The sequence below is a fragment of the Cryptomeria japonica genome, unplaced genomic scaffold (assembly GCF_030272615.1).
Source record: "Cryptomeria japonica unplaced genomic scaffold, Sugi_1.0 HiC_scaffold_26, whole genome shotgun sequence".
In the NCBI taxonomy this organism is placed as follows: domain Eukaryota; kingdom Viridiplantae; phylum Streptophyta; class Pinopsida; order Cupressales; family Cupressaceae; genus Cryptomeria; species Cryptomeria japonica.
Window position 1 is genome coordinate 1,180,001 of NW_026728848.1, and position 15,000 is coordinate 1,195,000.

Here is a 15,000-nt window from a genome sequence, read left to right on the forward strand (position 1 = left end):
TGCTACGATTTACCCCAACAATCATCGTGCCACTCTTCGCAGAGAGGTGATAGACGCCAACGAGCCCGCGCATAGCAATCGAGGTGTAAAAAGGGCGTTGAAGGCAGGAAGCCTGGACGAAAGAGGCTACGAGGTCACCTCGAAGCGGTCTAAGAATCGGGCGCACTTGGGGCGACTACCAGTGCCAACCCCTTATCCCGCGGTGCGTCCGACACACAGAAATTTCCAAGGCGGCCAAGGAGCCTCCCCGCATAGCAATCGGGGTGTGAGGTTACGGATGCAGCATTGATAGCAATCGAGGTGTGAGGCGAAGGATGCAGAAGTGAGAGCCGAGGGATGTAGCAGAGATAGCAATCGGGGTGTGTGATGCAGAAGAGATAGCAATCGAGGTGTGCGGTGGGAAGGGCCCAGCAGCCAGAATGCATGAAGCGACGGATGAAGCAGTGATGACAACCGGGCTGTGAGGAGAGGAGGGATGCAGCCAAGAAAGCAATCAGGGCTCGAGGCAAGGGATGCATCAAGGATAGCAATCATGTTGTGAGGCGAGATTCCAAAGGCTAAACGTGAGAGGCTGCAGGGTCGACTCAGAGAGGTCTATGCATGTGAGAGGCTGAAAGCAAGGTCGACTCGGAGCGGTCTATGCATCGGGCGCGCTTGGGGCGACTACCAGTGCCAACCCCTTATCCCGCGACGCGTCCGACAAAGAGAACGTTCCAAGGCGGCAGAGGAGGTTACCAGCCGAAGGATGCAGTAGCAATAACAGGTATAGTTCCGCGGCGGCCGAGAAGACTCACCGCATAGGAATCGGGATGCGAGGCGAGGGATGCGGCGGGAAGGCCCCGACGGCTAAACGGAAGAGGCTGCAGGGCCGCCTCGGAATGGTCCAAGCATCGGATGCGATTGGGACGACTACCAGTGCCAACCCCTTATCCCGCGATGCGTCCGATACACAGATAGTTCCAAGGCGGCCGAGGAGCCTCACCGCATATCAATCGGGGTGCGAGGCGAGGGATGGGGCGGGAAGGCCCCAACGGCTAGACGGAAGAGGCTTCAGGGCCACCTCGGAATGGTCCAAGCATCGGACGCGCTTGGGGCGACTGCCAGTGCCAACCCCTTATCCCGCGATGCGTCCGATACACAGATGGTTCCAAGGCGGCCGAGGAGCCTCACCGCATAGCAATCGGGGGTGCGAGGCGAGGGATGGGGCGGGAAGGCCCCAACGGCTAGACGGAAGAGGCTTCAGGGCCGCCTAGGAATGGTCCAAGCATCGGACACGCTTGGGGCGACTACCAGTGACAGCCCCCTATCCCGCGATGCGTCCGATACGAAGATGGTTCCAAGGCGGCCGAGGAGCCTCACCGCATAGCAATCGGGGTGCGAGGTGGGGGATGCGGCGAGATGGCCCCAACGGCTAGACGGAAGAGGCCACAGGGCCGCGTCGGAATAGTCCAAGCATCGGACGCGCTTGGGGCGACTACCAGTGACAACCCCTTATCCCGCGATGCGTCCGATACGAAGATAGTTCCAAGGCGGCCGAGGAGCCTCACCGCATAGCAATCGGGGTGCGAGGTGGGGGATGCGGCGAGATGGCCCCAACGGCTAGACGGAAGAGGCTGCAGGGCCGCCTCGGAATAGTCCAAGCATCGGACGCGCTTGGGGCCACTACCAGTGACAACCCCTTATCCCGCGATGCGTCCGATACGAAGATAGTTCCAAGGCGGCCGAAGAGCCTCACCGCATAGCAATCGGGGTGCGAGGTGGGGGATGCGGCGAGATGGCCCCAACGGCTAGACGGAAGAGGCCACAGGGCCGCCTCGGAATAGTCCAAGCATCGGACGCGCTTGGGGCGACTACCAGTGACAACCCCTTATCCCGCGATGCGTCCGATACGAAGATAGTTCCCAGGCGGCCGAGGAGCCTCACCGCATAGCAATCGGGGTGCGAGGCGAGGGATGCGGCGAGATGGCCCCAAAGGCTAGACGGAAGAGGCTGCAGGGCTGCCTCGGAATAGTCCAAGCATCGGACGCGCTTGGGGCGACTACCACTGCCAACCCCTTATCCCGCGATGCGTCCGATACACAGATAGTTCCGAGGCGGCCGAGGAGGTGGGGGATGCAGCGAGATGGCCCCAACGGCTAGACGGAAGAGGCTGCAGGGCCGCCTCGGAATAGTCCAAGCATCGGACGCGCTTGGGGCGACTACCAGTGACAACCCCTTATCCCGCGATGCGTCCGATACACAGATAGTTCCGAGGCGGCCAAGGAGCCTCACCGCATAGCAATCGTGGTGCGAGGTGGGGGATGCGGCGAGATGGCCCCAACGGCTAGACGGAAGAGGCTGCAGGGCCGCCTCGGAATGGTCCAAGCATCGGATGCGCTTGGGGCGACTACCACTGCCAACCCCTTATCCCGCGATGCGTCCGATACACAGATAGTTCCAAGGCGGCCGAGGAGCCTCACAGCATAGCAATCAGGGTGCGAGGCGAGGGATGCGGCGAGAAAGCCCCAACGGCTAGAGGGAAGAGGCTTCAGGTCCGCCTCGGAATGGTCCAAGCATCGGACGCGCTTGGGGCGACTACCAGTGACAACCCCTTATCCCGCGACGCGTCCGATACACAGATAGTTCCATGGCGGCCGAGGAGCCTCACCGCATAGCAATCGGGGTGCGAGGCGAGGGATGCGGCGAGAAGGACCCAACGGCTACACGGAAGAGGCTTCGGGGCCGCCTCGGAATGGTCCAAGCATCGGACGCGCTTGGGGCGACTACCAGTGACAACCCCTTATCCCGCGACGCGTCCGATACACAGATAGTTCCAAGGCGGCCGAGGAGCCTCACCGCATAGCAATCGGGGTGCGAGGCGAGGGATGCGGCGAGAAGGACCCAACGGCTACACGGAAGAGGCTTCGGGGCCGCCTCGGAATGGTCCAAGCATCGGACGCGCTTGGGGCGACTACCAGTGACAACCCCTTATCCCGCGACGCGTCCGATACACAGATAGTTCCAAGGCGGCCGAGGAGCCTCACCGCATAGCAATCGGGGTGCGAGGCGAGGGATGCGGCGAGAAGGACCCAACGGCTAGACGGAAGAGGCTTCGGGTCCGCCTCGGAATGGTCCAAGCATCGGACGCGCTTGGGGCGACTACCAGTGACAACCCCTTATCCCGCGACGCGTCCGATACACAGATAGTTCCAAGGCGGCCGAGGAGCCTCACCGCATAGCAATCGGGGTGCGAGGCGAGGGATGCGGCGAGAAGGACCCAACGGCTAGACGGAAGAGGCTTCGGGTCCGCCTCGGAATGGTCCAAGCATCGGACGCGCTTGGGGCGACTACCAGTGACAACCCCTTATCCCGCGACGCGTCCGATACACAGATAGTTCCAAGGCGGCCGAGGAGCCTCACCGCATAGCAATCGGGGTGCGAGGCGAGGGATGCGGCGAGAACGACCCAACGGCTAGACGGAAGAGGCTTCGGGTCCGCCTCGGAATGGTCCAAGCATCGGACGCGCTTGGGGCGACTACCAGTGACAACCCCTTATCCCGCGACGCGTCCGATACACAGATAGTTCCGAGGCGGCCGAGGAGCCTCACCGCATAGCAATCGGGGTGCGAGGCGAAGGATGCGGCGAGAAGGACCCAACGGCTAGACGGAAGAGGCTTCGGGTCCGCCTCGGAATGGTCCAAGCATCGGACGCGCTTGGGGCGACTACCAGTGACAACCCCTTATCCCGCGACGCGTCCGATACACAGATAGTTCCAAGGCGGCCGAGGAGCCTCACCGCATAGCAATCGGGGTGCGAGGCGAGGGATGCGGCGAGAAGGACCCAACGGCTAGACGGAAGAGGCTTCAGGGCCGCCTCGGAATGGTCCAAGCATCGAACGCGCTTGGGGCGACTACCAGTGACAACCCCTTATCCCGCGACGCGTCCGATACACAGATAGTTCCGAGGCGGCCGAGGAGCCTCACCGCATAGCAATCGGGGTGCGAGGCGAGGGATGCGGCGAGAAGGACCCAACGGCTAGACGGAAGAGGCTTCAGGGCCGCCTCGGAATGGTCCAAGCATCGGACGCGCTTGGGGCGACTACCAGTGACAACCCCTTATCCCGCGACGCGTCCGATACACAGATAGTTCCGAGGCGGCCGAGGAGCCTCACCGCATAGCAATCGGGGTGCGAGGCGAGGGATGCGGCGAGAAGGACCCAACGGCTAGACGGAAGAGGCTTCAGGGCCGCCTCGGAATGGTCCAAGCATCGGACGCGCTTGGGGCGACTACCAATGACAACCCCTTATCCCGCGACGCGTCCGATACACAGATAGTTCCGAGGCGGCCGAGGAGCCTCACCGCATAGCAATCGGGGTGCGAGGCGAGGGATGCGGCGAGAAGGACCCAACGGCTAGACGGAAGAGGCTTCAGGGCCGCCTCGGAATGGTCCAAGCATCGGACGCGCTTGGGGCGACTACCAGTGACAACCCCTTATCCCGCGACGCGTCCGATACACAGATAGTTCCGAGGCGGCCGAGGAGCCTCACCGCATAGCAATCGGGGTGCGAGGCGAGGGATGCGGCGAGAAGGACCCAACGGCTAGACGGAAGAGGCTTCAGGGCCGCCTCGGAATGGTCCAAGCATCGGACGCGCTTGGGGCGACTACCGTTGCCAACCCCTTATCCCGCGATGCGTCTGATACACAGATAGTTCCGAGGCGGCCGAGGAGCCTCACCGCATAGCAATCGGGTTGCGAGGCAGATTATTGGGAAGGGAACCCCCTGGGATGCGGCTCAAGCAGTGCCCAAAGGGACTGGAATGCGGAATCACATCGAGAGACCCAAATGCTATACGAGGGCTCAAATCGAATTATCGATTTGGCCACGACATGGACGCATCGGAACGACTACCTTTGCCGAACCACTCGCAATTGCATCCATACCGAAACCAATAGACATTTCCGTTAGAGCCCTCGCATAGCATTCGGGAATCTCGCATGCCCCTCTAAATCGACCAATGCTGGCGCTCAATGAAAATCCGAGCGCTACCACCGTTCGAGCGCCAGCATTGGTCGAGTTAGAGGGGCACGGGGGAGAATGCTCCAGTCAACACCTCCCCTATATAAGTTATTTGTTCGATTCTCGCACAACCGTAGTCTGCCTCGTCGAATCAAACAACGGTCCCAGATTCCGACTTCCGTTCCGTAGAGACCCAAAAGCTAGATGGAGGCTCGCAAGAAAGAGAGTCGGCGCATAGCAATCGGGTTTCTCGAACGTTTAGGGACCGAGCTCACTTGCGGATAGGGCAAAATCCGCCAAGCAACCCAAAAGCTAGACGGGGGCTCGAATCGAATCGCCTAGGCGGCCACAACAACGACGTGTTGGATCGACTACCAGTGCCAAACCATTCAGCAAGACTAGTCTGTGTCGAGGCCGGATAGAGATTCTCAGAGAGCGCCCGCATAGCATTTAGGAGACCTGCCGCGTCCCTCACACTCGACAAATGGTGGTGCACGTTTATAAATCCGAGCGATCCCAACCCTTTCAAGCACCAACATCGGTCGAGATAGAGGGGCACGGAGGGGGCTGCGTGAGACAACACAGTCCCCTATATAAGTTATTTGTCCGATTCTCACACATCCGAAGAATGGTCATCAAATCGGACAACAGCCCAAACTTCCGACTTCCGTCCCAGAAAGCCCAAGAGCTATCTAAAACGTTCATGGCCGGAACTCGATCGCGGCTATACCAGTCCGCCAAGCAACCCAAAAGCTAGACTGGAGCTCTAGTCGAATCACCTCTGTGGCCATTGCAAGGACGTGTTGGAGCGACTACCATTGCCGAACCATTCCGCAGGTCGAGTCCATACCAAGGCCGCATAGAGATTCACGATGAGCTCCTGCATAGCAATCAGGAGACTTGCCGTGTCCATCACAATCGATAAATCCTGGTGCAAGATTTTTGCATCCGAGCGCTCCAACCAGTCGAGCACCAGCATCAATCGACATAAACGGGCACGGGGGGAGGATGCTCGAGAACACTACCTCCCCTATATAAGTTATTTGTCCGATTCTCAAGCAGCCGAAGTCTGGTCATCGAATCGGGTCAAAGACCACAACTTCCGACTTTACCCACAATGCAAGTCATCGAATCGAACATCGGCCCCCGAGTCGGACTCCATGCGTATGTCAGGTCATCGGACCCAAATTCCGCCTTCCTGCGCATGGCGGGCCATCAATATCAACTCGGTCATCGGACCCAAACTCCGCCTTTTTGCGTATGGCACGCCTTCAAATCGGTCATCGGACCCAAATTCCGCCTTCCTGTGCATGGCGGGCCATCAACATCAACTCGGTCATCGGACCCAAATTCCGCCTTTCTGCGCATGGCACGCCATCAACTCGGTCATCGGACCCAAATTCCGCCTTCCTGCGCATGGCAGGTCATCGGACACAAATTCAGACCTCGCCAATATGCCTACGTATCGAATCGGTCATCGGACCCAACTTCCGACTTCATCCATACTGTAGGGTCTTTGAGGTTGGCGCGGTGCGCTCAACCCAGGGAGTCGACCCATCGAAGCATACACCTCCCCTATATAAGCTATTTGTCCGATTCCCACACCTGTGTAGTTTGCACCTCTGACCAGGACATCGACCCCAACTTCCGAACTCGACTGCAACGACGGCACCAGCGCCTTGGTGCGCACCTTGCGACGCACAGTCCCAACATTCGCCTTCCTGCACATGGCAGGTCATCGGACCCAAATTCCGACCTCGCGAGTATGCCTACATATCGAATCGGTCATCGGACCCAACTTCCGACTTCATCCATACCGTAGGGTCTTTGAGGTTGGCGCGGTGCGCTCAACCCGGGGAGTCGACCCAACGAAGCATACACCTCCCCTATATAAGCTATTTGTCCGATTCCCACACCTGTGTAGTTTGCACCTCCGATCAAGACATCGACCCCAACTTCCGAACTCGCCTCCAACGACCGAACCAGCGCCTTGGTGCGCACCTTGCAACGCACAGTGCCAACATTCGCCTTCCTGCACGTGGCAGGTCATCGGACCCAAATTCCGACCTCGCGAGTATGCCTACATATCGAATCGGTCATCGGACCCAACTTCCGACTTCATCCATACCGTAGGGTCTTTGAGGTTGGCGCGGTGCGCTCAACCCGGGGAGTCGACCCAACGAAGCATACACCTCCCCTATATAAGCTATTTGTCCGATTCCCACACCTGTGTAGCTTGCACCTCCGATCAGGACATCGACCCCAACTTCCGAACTCGACTAAAAAGACCGCACCAGCGCCTTGGTGTGCACCTTGCAACGCACAGTGTCAACATTCGCCTTCCTGCACATGGCAGGTCATCGGACCCAAATTCCGACCTCATGAGCATACCTACTAATCGAATCGGTCATCGGACCCAACTTCCGACTTCATCCATACCGTAGGGTCTTTGAGGTTGGCGCGGTGCGCTCAACCTGGGGAGTCGACCCATCGAAGCATACACCTCCCCTATATAAGCTATTTGTCCGATTCCGACACCTGTGTAGTTTGCACCTCCGCTCAGGACATCGACCCCAACTTCCGAACTCGCCTGCAACGACCGAACCAGCGCCTTGGTGCGCACCAAAAGTGCGCACTTTTGGAGGGCACTTTTGTGCGCTCCAAAGGTGCGCACTTTTGGAGGGCACTTTTCTGCGCTCCAAAGGTGCGCACTTTTGGAGGGCACTTTTTGGAGGGCACTTTTCTGCGCTCCAAAGGTGCGCACTTTTGGAGGGCACTTTTTGGAGGGCACTTTTCTGCGCTCCAAAGGTGCGCACTTTTGGAGGGCACTTTTTGGAGGGCACTTTTCTGCGCTCCAAAGGTGCGCACTTTTGGAGGGCACTTTTTGGAGGGCACTTTTCTGCGCTCCAAAGGTGCGCACTTTTGGAGGGCACTTTTTGGAGGGCACTTTTCTGCGCTCCAAAGGTGCGCACTTTTGGAGGGCACTTTTTGGAGGGCACTTTTCTGCGCTCCAAAGGTGCGCACTTTTGGAGGGCACTTTTTGGAGGGCACTTTTCTGCGCTCCAAAGGTGCGCACTTTTGGAGGGCACTTTTTGGAGGGCACTTTTCTGCGCTCCAAAGGTGCGCACTTTTGGAGGGCACTTTTTGGAGGGCACTTTTCTGCGCTCCAAAGGTGCGCACTTTTGGAGGGCACTTTTTGGAGGGCACTTTTCTGCGCTCCAAAGGTGCGCACTTTTGGAGGGCACTTTTGTGCACTCCAAAGGTGCGCACTTTTGGAGGGCACTTTTCCTGTGCTCCAAAGGTGCACACCTAGGTGAGCACCTTCGACCACACCTTGTAGCACACCAAACTCTGACTTTCGACTTCATCCGCAATGCAGGGTCTTTGAGGTTGGCGCAATGCGCACAACCAGGGGAGTCGACCCATCAAACCCAACACCTCCCCTATATAAGCTATTTGTCTGATTCTCATACATGCGTAGCCTGCAGGAGCAATTAGGACATCGACCCCAACTTTCGGCTTCTAAACGAAAACAAGGTCTTTGAGGTTGGTGTAATGCGAACAACTAGGGGAGTCAACCCATCAAACCCAACACCTCCCCTATATAAGCTATTTGTCTGATTCTCATACATGTGTAGTCTACAGGAGCAATTAGGACATCGACCCCAACTTTTGACTTCTTAACGAAAACAAGGTCTTTGAGGTTGACGTAATGCGCACAACCAGGGGAGTCGACCCATCAAACCCAACACCTCCCCTATATAAGCTATTTGTCCGATTCTCATACATGTGTAGCCTGCAGGAGCCATTAGGACATTGACCCCAACTTTTGACTTCTTAACGAAAACAAGGTCTTTGAGGTTGGCGTAATGCGCACAACCAAGGGAGTTGACCCATCAAACCCAACACCTCCCCTATATAAGCTATTTGTCTGATTCTCATACATGTGTAGCCTGCAACAACGATTAGGACATCCACCCCAACTTCTGAATTCGTCTGCGTTGACCGCACCAAAGGTGCACGCCTTGGTGCTCACCAAAATCCGACTTCCGACTTCTTCTGCTATGCGGGGTCTTTGAGGTTGGCGCAGTGCGCACAACCAGGGGAGTCAACCCACCGAATGCAACACCTCCCCTATATAAGCTATTTGTCTGATTCTCATACATGCGTAGACTGCAGCAATGATTAGGACATCCACCCCAACTTTTGACTTCTTAAACAAGACAGGGTCTTTGAAGTTGGTGCAGTGCACACAACCAGGGGAGTCGACCCATCAAACGCAACACCTCCCCTATATAAAGCTATTTGTCCGATTCTCATACGTGTAGTCTGCAGCAGCGATTAGGACATCGACCCCAACTTCCGAATTCGTTTGCATTGACCGCACCAAAGGTGCACGCCTTGGTGTGCACCCTGGAGTGCACTTTGGTGCTCACCTCGGTGCACACTTTGGTGTGCACCTCGGTGTGCACCAAAGGTGCGCACCTTGGAGCGCACCAAAGGTGTACACTTTGGAGCGCACCACATAGGGTCTTTGAGAGGTTGGCGCAGTGCGCACACCAAGGTGGGTGTTGAGGTGCGTGCCGAGGTGGGTGGGTGCTAGGGTGCGCTCCATGGTGGGTGCCAGGGTGGGTGCGTGCTAGGGTGGATTCCAAAGAGGGTCATAGGGTGGGTGCCAAGGTGGGTTGGTGATATAGTGGGTTCAAAGGTGGGTACTAGGGTGGGTTCCAAGGTGGGTCACAAGTTGGGTGCCAGGATGCGTGGGTGTTAGGTTGGGTGCCAAGGTGGGCTCCTGCGTGGGTGGGTGCTAGGGTGGGTTTCAAGGTGGACGCGAGGGCGGGTGCCAAGGTGGGTAACAAGTTGGGTGTTAGGATGGGTGAGTGCTAGAGTGGGTGCCAAGGTGGGTGGGTGCTAAGGTGGATGCCAAGGTGGTTCACAGGGTGGGTGGGTTCTAGGGTGAGTTCCAAGGTGGGTCACAGGTTCAGTGCTAGGGTGGGTGTCAAGGCGGGTGTCGAGGTGCCTGGGTGCTAGGGTGTGGATGCCAATGTGGGTCATAGGGTGGGTACTAGGGTGGGCTGCAATGTGGGTGCCAAGGTGGGTAACATGCTCGGTGGGTTCTAAATTGGGTGCCAGGGTGGGTGTGCACCCACCTTGCCCGAGGTGGGTGCCAAGGTGCCAGTGTGGGTGGGTGCTAAGGTGGATGCCAAGGTGGGTGAGAAGGTGGGTGATAGGTTGAGTGGTAGGATGGGTGGGTGCCAAGATGGGTCACAGGGTGGGTGCAAGGGTGGGTAGGTGCTAGGGTTGGTGTCAGGGTGGGTGGGTGCTAGGTTGGGTTCCAAGGTGGGTGCGAGGGTGAGTGTCAAGGTGGGTCACAGGTTAGGTGCTAGGATGGGTGAGTGCTAGGGTGCAAAGGTGCCAGGGTGGGTGCTAGGATGGGTCGATGCTAGGGTGAGTGGCAAGGTGGGTCCACAAGTGTCAAGGTGGGTGCCGAGGTGGGTGCCAAGTCGGCGACTGCTATGGTGGATGCCAAGGTGGGTCACGGGGTGGGTGCCAAGTTGCTAGGTTGGGTTCCAAGGTGGGTGCCAACGTGGGTGCTAGGGTGCGTGGGTTAAAGGGTGTGTCACAACGTGGGTGCCAGGATGGGTGCGCACCCACACTGGCCAAGACGGGTGCGGGTGCAAGGTTGGGTTCCAAGCCCGGTCACAGGCTGGGTGCTAGGATGGGTGGGTGCCAAGGTGGGCACCAGGGTGGGTGCACCCACCCTGGCCAAGGTGGGTCACGGGGTGGGTCCTAGGGTGGGTAACGGGGTGGGTACTAAGGTGCGTGCCAAGGTGGGTCATAGGGTGGGTGCCAAGGTGGGCACCAGGGTGGGTGTGCACCAACCCTAGCCAGGGTAGGTCACGGGGTGGTTGTCGGGGTGGGCGTCAAGGAGCCAAGGTGGGTGGCAAGTAGCCAAGTTGCGTGCCAAGGTGGGTGTCGGGGTGGGTGCCAAGGATCCAAGGTGGGTGCCAAGGAACCAAGGTGGGTGTCTGGGTGGGTGCCGAGGTGGGAGCCAGGGTGGGTCCCAAGGTGAGTGCAAAGGTGGGTGCCAGGGTCAAGGTGAGTGCCAATGTGGGTTCCAAGGTGCCAGGGTCAGGGTGAGTGCCAATGTGGGTTCAAAGGTGCTAAGTTGGGTGCGAGGTTGGGTGCGAGGGTGGGTGGGTGCCAAGGTGTGCTAGGTGGAAGCCCGGGTGGGTCGGCATCCCATGGGTGTCGAGTTGGGTGCCTGATGGGTGCTTCTTGTCAAGTTTTAGTCGTCGGGACTCATTTCGAGCCTTAGAGGTCGTTTCTTGTCCGGTTGCCCTGTCTTCGACCTGGGAACCCAATTTTGGTCCTCGGGTCCCATTTTTTTTTGTCTCGCATCCCACTTTTGGCCTGTGGCCTTTTCGGGGTCGATTCTCGTTTTGGGCATCAGAGCATGTTTCTTCTCCTAAAACCCAATATTTGTTTATTAAGTCTCGGAACACATTTTTGTTCTCGTGGACCCATCATGGGTCTTGGAACGCATTTGTGGTCCTTGGGTCCCATTTTGCATCCCGAAACTTGTGTTTTGGTGCTTGATCCCTATTTTGGGTGCCCACCTTGCACCAAGTGCGCACCCGGGGCAAACCGAGCGCCTTGGTGCACCGGGGCAAGATCGAGCGTGCACCCGAGGCGCCCCGAACATGCACCAAGGTGCACTCGGCCCACATGTGAGCGCAGGTCGTTGCGCCCGAGGTGGTGTGTGGGCACCGCGTTGCAGACGGGACACTGCACGCACACGACGCCCCCTCCAGGTGCACGCACGTAGGCCGGGCCGGGTGCACACCCGACGCCCTAGCAAGGTGCGCGCACCCGGGCAGGGCTCACACTTGGCGAACGGGGCGCACTTCGCGAGGGAGGGTGTGCACCTCGACGGGGGTGGGTGGCCGGGGTGGATTCGCACGTGGGTCGCGGTTTGCTAAGTACACACTGCGACAAGCTCATAACGGGTGCGATCATACCAGCATTAGTGCACCGGATCCCATCAGAACTCCGCAGTTAAGCGCGCTTGGGCCGGAGTAGTACTGGGATGGGTGACCTCCCGGGAAGTCCCGGTGTTGCACCCTTTTTTAGTTTTTCGCCGGGCGTCGCAATGCTATTTGAATAAACCTTTTGCCCGTTTGCGTTCTCGTCGGGGCCGGGCCGGGCCGGGGTGCGCTGCCCGCACTACCGCGCGCGCGGGGGGCGACACCGAGCGCGCACCCGAGGCACCCCGAGCACACAGGCCACGGTGCAACCCGGGCGTTGTGCGCGCACCCCGGTGCGCCCGAGGTGCTGCGCGCGCACCCAGGTGAAATCGGTGTGCACCTCGGCCAGTGCGCGCTCGGTCGAGTCGCGCACGTTGGCCAAGGTGCACGGTGATGTTTCTTACTCTAAGGTTCCGCACCAGACGCCCGGGACAGGTGAGCGAAGCTGGGCGGGGCCGGGTGCGCGGCCGGGGCAGGTGCACGCAGCTGGAGAGAGCTTTGGAGCACACTTCGGAGCGCACCAATGATGCGCTCCATTCAAAAGTTTCCTGAAAAGGCAAAAAAAGTTGAGATTATAGAATTTCCCACTTGAGAGATTGTAAAAAAAAAAAATTTAAAATGAAGGAAACGCGGGTGCCAAGGTGTGCGCAGCCCAGCCAAGGTGTGCGCACCAAGGCGCCCACCCTGGCGAAGGTGCACGCAAGGTGCGCACCCGAGGCAAACCGGACAATTAACCCAACTTTCGACTTCGCGCGCACCTTGGAGCGCACTTCGGAGCGCTCCTTGGTGCGCACCAATCTTGGGCACCTCGGAGTGCACCATGGCGCCCACCAAGGTGCGCACCCGGGGCAAACCGAGCTCCGACTTCGTGCGCACCTTGGAGCGCACGAAAGGTGCGCACCATGGCGCCCACCAAGGTGCGCAGCCCAGCCAAGGCGTGCGCATCAAGGTGCGCACCCTGGCGAAGGTGCGCACCCGGGGCAAACCGAGCTCCGACTTCGTGCGCACCTTGGAGCGCACAAAAGGTGCGCAACCCAGCCAAGGTGTGCGCACCCCGGTCAAACCGAGCTCCGAATCGTGCGCACCAGAGGTGCACGCCATCGTGCGCACCTTGGAGCACACTTCGGAGCCCTCCTTGGTGCGCGCCGATGTTGCGCACCTCGGAGCGCACCCGGGGAAAACAATGCAATTAACCCGACTTTCGACTTCGTGGGCACCTCGGAGCGCTCTCGGGTTCGCACCTCGGAGCACACCGAGGTGCGCACCTTTGATGCGCTGCCTTCACCAATTTCCAGAAAAGGCAAGAAAACATTGAGAAGGTGTGCGCACCGAGGTGCCCACCCTGGCGAAGGTGCACGCGAGGTGCGCACCCGGGGCAAACCGGGCTCCGACTTCGTGCACGCCGCACCTTGGAGCACACTTCGGAGCGCTCCTTGGTGCGCACCAGGGCGCGCAACCCAGCCGAGGTGCCCACCCCGGCGAAGGTGCACGCGAGGTGCGCACCCGGGGCAAACCGGGCTCCGACTTCGTGCACGCCATGGTGCCCACCGCGGCGAAGGTGCACGCGAGGTGCGCACCCGGGGCAAACCGGGCTCCGACTTCGTGCACGCCGCACCTTGGAGCACACTTCGGAGCGCTCCTTGGTGCGCACCATGGTGCCCACCAGGGCGCGCAACCCCGCCGAAGGTGCACGCGAGGTGCGCACCCGGGGCAAACCGGGCTCCGACTTCGTGCACGCCGCACCTTGGAGCACACTTCGGAGCGCTCCTTGGTGCGCACCATGGTGCCCACCAGGGCGCGCAACCCCGCCGAAGGTGCACGCGAGGTGCGCACCCGGGGCAAACCGGGCTCCGACTTCGTGCACGCCATGGTGCGCACCGCGGCGAAGGTGCGCACCCGGGGCAAACCGGGCTCCGACTTCGTGCACGCCGCACCTTGGAGCACACTTCGGAGCGCTCCTTGGTGCGCACCAGGGCGCGCAACCCAGCCGAGGTGCCCACCCCGGCGAAGGTGCACGCGAGGTGCGTACCCGGGGCAAACCGGGCTCCGACTTCGTGCACGCCGCACCTTGGAGCACACTTCGGAGCGCTCCTTGGTGCGCACCATGGTGCCCACCAGGCCGCGCAACCCAGCCAAGGTGTGCGCACCAAGGTGCACGCGAGGTGCGCACCCGGGGCAAACCGGGGTCCGACTTCGTGCACGCCGCACCTTGGAGCACACATCGGGGCGCTCCCGGGTTCGCACCGGCGTTGCGCACCGTGGTGGGCACCTCGGAGCACACCAAGGTGGGCAGCGAGGTGCGCACCTTTGATGCGATGCCTTCACTAATTTCCATAAAAGGCAAAAAAAAAACGAGATTTTAAAATTTCCGTTTTGAAAGATAGTGAGAAAAAGGGAATGCTGGTGCCATCTTGAGCCCGCCCTGGTGCGCAGCCCAGCCAAGGTGTGCGCACCAAGGTGCCCACCCTGGCGAAGGTGCGCGCCCGGGCAATTAACCCAACTTCCAACTTCGCGCGCGCCAGGGTGGGAGCGCACCCAACAACCGGGCCTGGGAAGAGCCAATGCGAGAAACCCCACCAAACGCTCTGACAAAAAAAGAGGGGGCGCTCCAGTAACCCCGCTTCGGAGCGCACCCTGGGCAAACCCAGCCAAGGTGCCCACCCCGGCCAAGGTGCAGGCGAGGTGCGCACCCGGGGCAAACCGGGCTCCGACAACGTGCACGCCGCACCTTGGAGCACACTTCGTAGCGCTCCCGGGTGCGCACCTCAGAGCACACCAAGGTGGGCAGCGAGGTGCGCACCTTTGATGCGCTGCCTTCACTAATTTCCAGAAAAGGCAAAAAAAAAAGGAGATTTTAAAATTTCCGTTTTGAAAGATAGTGAAAAAAACGGAACGCGCGTGCCATCTTGAGCCCGCCCTGGTGCGCAGCCCAGGTAAGGTGCCCACCCTGGCAAAGGTGCGCACCCGGGCAATT

The 15,000-nt window shown here is 59.6% G+C and overlaps 1 non-coding gene across 1 annotated transcript; it reads left to right on the plus strand.

Annotated features, from left to right (window-relative positions):
- Positions 1-12,006: 12,006 nt before the first annotated feature.
- Positions 12,007-12,125, plus strand: LOC131861366 (5S ribosomal RNA). The gene has a single exon (XR_009360440.1). It is a non-coding gene; the product is annotated as a 5S ribosomal RNA (ribosomal RNA).
- Positions 12,126-15,000: the final 2,875 nt, after the last annotated feature.